Here is a 6,140-nt window from a genome sequence, read left to right on the forward strand (position 1 = left end):
TGATTCAAATGATGCCCAATTACAAAGATCTCAAGCCAATGGAAGTCATTGGAAGAATTGTTGCTCATGATATGTTACTCAAGGATAAGGAAGAGCTTAACAACAAGTCAAGTGGTGCTTACAAAGCCTCATGTGACGCTCCTACATCATCAAGTGAGAAACAAGCCTTCAATGAAGAATTGAGCCTAATGGTGAAGAACTTCAACAAGTTCTACAAGAGTAGAAGCAAGGAAAGAAGTTCCAAGTCAAGGTCCTACAATGACAAAAGATCTTCTAGTCGTGAACGTAATTGCTATAATTGTGGAAGACCCAGACACTACTCCAATGAGTGTACGGCTCCCTGCAAAAGAAGAGAAGATTCACCCAAAAGGAGAAGTAGAAAAGAAGAATCACCACCAAGAGAGAGAGAGAAGGAGTAGAGATGGCCGTTATGAACGAAGAACATCACGGAGAAGCAAGGATTCGGTAAGGAAGGACAAATCATCAAGGAGCTACACAAAACGAAGACATCAAGCTCATGTTTGTGAATGGGTATCCGGCTCCGACTCCGACAATCACTCCGAGAGAAGTTATCACTCCGACTCTGAATATACTCAAGATGAAGGTGTTGTCGGTCTAGCACTTGTGTCAACCAACTCCTACGACATATTTGACTCACCAAATGAAAGAATTGGAAGATGCTTCATGGCTAAAGGCCCAAAGGTATCACACGCCGAATATGTTGATTTCAGTAGTGATGAAGATGATTTGCTAGGAGATGATGATTTACTTGTTGACAACTCTAGTTATGAAAACTATGATATTAATCATGCTAATCAATATAAAACGAATGACGATGATAAGAAGGAGATTGAGCGTCTAACTAAAGAACTAAACACTCTTAAGTTAGCTCATGAAACTACCTTAGAAGATCATCGAGAACTTTTAAAGACTCATGAGAAATTACGCTTTGAAAAGCTCAACCTTGAGCAAGAGCATGAGTTCTTAAAGGCAATCAATGGTGATCTTCGCAAGAAAAGTTCTTCTTACATTGCCAAGCGTTTACTCTTGTCTACTTACATGCCACAAGTTAAAACTAGCAATAAGAATAAGAAAGATTCTTCTTCTAGTAGTAACAATAATCATGTTAAATCCAATGTTGTTGCTTCTAGTAGTTCTCTTGATTCCACTAATGATTCTCTTAACCAATTTACACTTGAGCAAGAAAATAGCTTATTGAAGGGAATTATAGAGAAAGGTGTTTACAAGAGCCTTGCCGGAAGTAAGCAATTTGAGGAAATTGTACGCAAGCAAGGAAGGCACCTGAAGAATCAAGGTGTTTGTTTTGAACGAAAGTTCAATGCCAATGGAGTTGAGTGGGAAGAAGATCAATATCCCAAGACGAAGTTTGTTCCTCAACAAGAGAAGTATGATCCTACTTATTTCCAAGGGACACAAGCTCAAGATGATCTTCCACCACAAGACCACAAGCTAAAAGGTAAGGACAAGCTTCAAGAGGAGATTGATGCATTTGAAGAAGCTCCCAAGGCCTTGGTCAAGTGGGTTCCCAAGACTACATCAAGTTCTACTACATCAAGTACGACTACAACTCCAAGGATTCCCATCAAGATGGTGTGGATCCCGAAGAAGAAGAACTAGAGAGTTCTTGAGGGTGACTCCGCCAACATACTTCACTCATATCTTTTGGGAAGGACATGTGCAAACAACTTCCACATATTGCACTAGTTCTAGGAGTCACAAACCCTCTTGTTGGTAAGACAGGGGATAATGTAACTGAAAGTGCAACTATCCCTGGGTGGTTTTGGTAATCCCTAACAACATATAGCTCATTGAGCTAACATTATTCCAAGATTAATATTTCAGGAAAAGCTCAATGAATGTCATGGCATGGATGAGGAAAGTGGATCCCTCAAAATTCTAAGGACAAAAATTTTGGCTCAAGCTTGAAGCTCAAGACTCTACATTTTATATTTTAGTGATCCAAGATCACATTGAGTCTATAGGAAAAGCCAATACTATCAAGGAGGGATGAGGTGTTGTTTAATGGCTTGCTTGCTCAAAATGCTTAGTGATATGCTCCAAAACCCTCAACTACCTTCCCACATCCACATATGACCTAAACCAAAAGTCAAACTCGGCCCCACCGATTCTTTCTATCCGGCGCCACCGAGTTTCAAATGTCATAGCCACTGCCACAAACCCTAGGCAAATCGGTCTCACCGATGGGGATCTCGGTCTCACCGAGATGGGATTGTAATCTCTCTGTTTCCCTTCGTAACGTTTCGGTCTTACCGAGATGAGCGATCGGTCCCACCGAGATTGTAATGTAAACTCTCTGTTTCCCTTTTGTAACATTTCGGTCTCACCGAGATGAGCGAATCGGTCCCACCGAGTTTACCTGACCAACTCTCTGGTTAGCTTATCACCAAAATCGGTCCCACCGAGTTTGTGTAATCGGTCACACTGAGATTATGTTATGCCCTAACCCTAACCATATCGGTCCTACCGAGTTGCATCTCAGTCCCACCGAAAATCCTAACGGTCACTAGGTTTGCTGAATCAGTCCGACCGAGTTTAACCATTCGGTCCCACCGAGTTTGGCAAATTGTGTGTAACGGTTAGATTTTGTGTGGAGGCTATATATACCCCTCCACCCACTCTTCATTTGTGGAGAAAGCCATCAGAACATACCTACACTTCCAATACACATTTTCTGAGAGAGAACCACCTACACTTGTGTTGAGGTCAATATATTCCATTCCAACCATATGAATCTTGATCTCTAGCCTTCCCCAAGTTGCTTTCCACTCAAATCTTCTTTCCACCAAATCCAAATCCTGTGAGAGAGAGTTGAGTGTTGGGGAGACTATCATTTGAAGCACAAGAGCAAGGAGTTCATCATCAACACACCATTTGTTACTTCTTGCAGAGTGGTGTCTCCTAGATTGGCTAGGTGTCACTTGGGAGCTTCCGACAAGATTGTGGAGTTGAACCAAGGAGTTTGTAAGGGCAAGTAGATCGCCTACTTCGTGAAGATCTACCGCTAGTGAGGTAAGTCCTTCGTGGGCGACGGTCGTGATGGAATAGACAAGGTTGCTTCTTCATGGACCCTTCGTGGGTGGAGCCCTCCGTGGACTCGCGCAACCGTTACCCTCCGTGGGTTGAAGTCTCCATCAACGTGGATGTACGATAGCACCACCTATCGGAACCACGACAAAAACATATGTGTCTCCAATTGCGTTTGAATCCTCCAAACCCTTCCCTTTACATTCTTGCAAGTTGCATGCTTTACTTTTCGCTGCTCATATACTCTTTTGCATGCTTGCTTGAATTGTGTGGAGATTGCTTGACTTGTGCTAAGATAGCTAAAATCTGCCAAGAACTAAAATTGAGAAAAGGCTAGATTTTTATTTGGTCAAGTAGTCTAATCACCCCCCCCCCTCTAGACATACTTTTGATCCTACAAGTGGTATCAGAGCTTTGGTCTCCATTTGCTTTGATTTCCATAGCTTTTGGCGGTCATAGCCTTGGTTTCACAACCTAGGAGAGTATGGCGTCTAGCGAGGGAAATTATCACCGTAGAGGTCCTTACTTTGATGGTACTAATTTTGCTAGTTGGAAGCATAAGATGAAAATGCATATTCTTGGACATAACCCCGCCGTTTGGGCTATTGTGTGTATTGGCTTGTAAGGTGAATTCTTTGACGGGAAAGAACCGAACCGTGAAGCCACCGCGGAAGAGTTGAAAATGCTGCAATACAACGCTCAAGCTTGTGATATCCTCTTCAACGGATTGTGCCCCGAAGAATTCAACAAAATCAGCCGTCTTGAGAATGCAAAGGAAATTTGGGATACTTTGATTGATATGCACGAAGGTACCGACTCCGTCAAGGAATCCAAATTGGATGTGCTTCAAAGTCAACTTGACAAGTTCAAAATGAAGGATGGTGAAGGTGTTGCTGAAATGTACTCTAGGCTTGCTCTTATCACAAATGAGATTGCCGGCTTAGGGAGTGAAGAGATGACCGATAGATTCATCATCAAGAAGATCCTAAGAGCCTTGGATGGAAAATAGGATACCGTGTGCACATTGATCCAAATGATGCCCAATTACAAAGATCTCAAGCCAACGGAAGTCATCGGAAGAATTGTTGCTCATGAGATGTCACTCAAGGATAAAGAGGAACTTCACAACAAATCAAGTGGTCCTTACAAAGCCTCATGTGAAGCCCCCACATCATCAAGTGAGAAACAAACCTTCAATGAAGAATTGAGCTTAATGGTGAAGAACTTCAACAAGTTCTACAAGAGTAGAAGCAAAGAGAGAAGCTCCAAGTCAAGGTCCTACAATGACAAAAGATCTTCTAGTCGAGAGCGAAACTGCTACAATTGTGGAAGGCCCGGACACTATTCCAATGAGTGTACGGCCCCCTACAAGAGAAGAGAAGATTCTCCCAAGAGAAGAAGTAGAAGAGAAGAACCACCATCTAGAGAAAGAAGGAGTAGAGATGATCGTTATGAACGAAGACCCTCATGGAGAAGCAAGGATTCGGAAAGAAAGGACAAGTCATCAAGGAGCTACACAAAACGAAGACATCAAGCTCATGTTGGTGAATGGGTATCCGGCTCCGACTCCGACAACCACTCCGAGAGAAGCTATCACTCCGACTCCGAATATACTCAAGATGAAGGTGTTGCCGGTCTAGCACTTGTGACAACCAACTCCTACGACATATTTGACTCACCAAATGAAGGAGTTGGAACATGCTTCATGGCTAAAGGCCCAAAGGTATCACACCCAGAGTATGTTGATTTCAATAGTGATGAAGATGACTTGTTAGGTGATGATGATTTACTTGTTGACAACTCTAGTGATGAATACTGTGATGAAACGTCAATTAATCATGCTAATCAAGATAAAACGAATGGCAATTATAAGGAGAATATTGAGTCTCTAACTAAAGAACTAAACACTCTTAAGTTAGCTCATGAAACTATCTTAGGAGATCATCGAGAACTTTTAAGGACTCATGAGAAATTACGCTTTGAAAAGCTCAACCTTGAGCAAGAGCGTGAGTTCTTAAAAGCAATCAATGATGATCTTTGTAAGAGAAGTTCTTCTTACATTGCCAAGCGTTTACTCTTATCCACTTACATGCCTCAAGTCAAGTCTAGTAACAAGAACAAGAAAGATTCTTCCTCTAGTAGTAACAATAATCATGCTAAAACCAATATTGTTGCTTCTAGTAGTTCTCTTGATTCCACTAATGATTCTCTTAGCCAAGTTACACTTGAGCAAGAAAATAGCATATTGAAGGGAATTATAGAGAAAGGTGTTTACAAGAGCCTTGCCGGAAGTAAGCAATTCGAGAAAATTGTACGCAAGCAAGGAAGGCACCAGAAGAATCAAGGTGTTGGTTTTGAACGAAAGTTCAATGCCAATGGAGTTGAGTGGGAAGAAGATCAATACCCCAAGACGAAGTTTGTTCCTCAACAAGAGAAGTATAATCCTACTTCTTTCAAAGGGACACAAGCTCAAGATGATCTTCCACCACAAGACCACAAGCAAAAAGGCAAGGACAAGCTTCAAGAGGAAATTGATGCATTTGAAGAAGCTCCTAAGGCCTTGGTCAAGTGGGTTCCCAAGACTACTTCAAGTTCCACTTCATCAAGTACAACTACAACACTGATGATTCCCATCAAGATGGTGTGGATCCCGAAGAAGAACTAGAGAGTTCTTGAGGGTGACTCCGCCAACATACTTCACTCTTATCATCTTGGCAAGAACAAGTGCAATCAACTTCCACATCTTGCACTAGTTCAAGGAGTCACAAACCCTCTTGTTGGTAAGACAAGGGACAAGGTAATCTAAAAGCTTTCATAGACATCATCTTGTGTGTGCATCACTCTATGTCTATGGATATCCTTGTTTGTTCCTTGTGGGACTAACCCGTGTAGGTATTGAAAGTGCAACTCACTCCAATGGATAGCTCCAAATGATCTACATCAACATTGAGCATCCACATCTTCAACATCTACATGAAGTCATCATCGACAAAACCCAAGGTTAGTTCATCCCTCTTAGGGGGATCTCACATCTAGGGGGAGTTTTACTCTAAGAATTGAGCTAAAGCAACTCT

This window comes from Triticum urartu, chromosome 5 (assembly GCF_003073215.2).
Source record: "Triticum urartu cultivar G1812 chromosome 5, Tu2.1, whole genome shotgun sequence".
Taxonomy (NCBI): domain Eukaryota; kingdom Viridiplantae; phylum Streptophyta; class Magnoliopsida; order Poales; family Poaceae; genus Triticum; species Triticum urartu.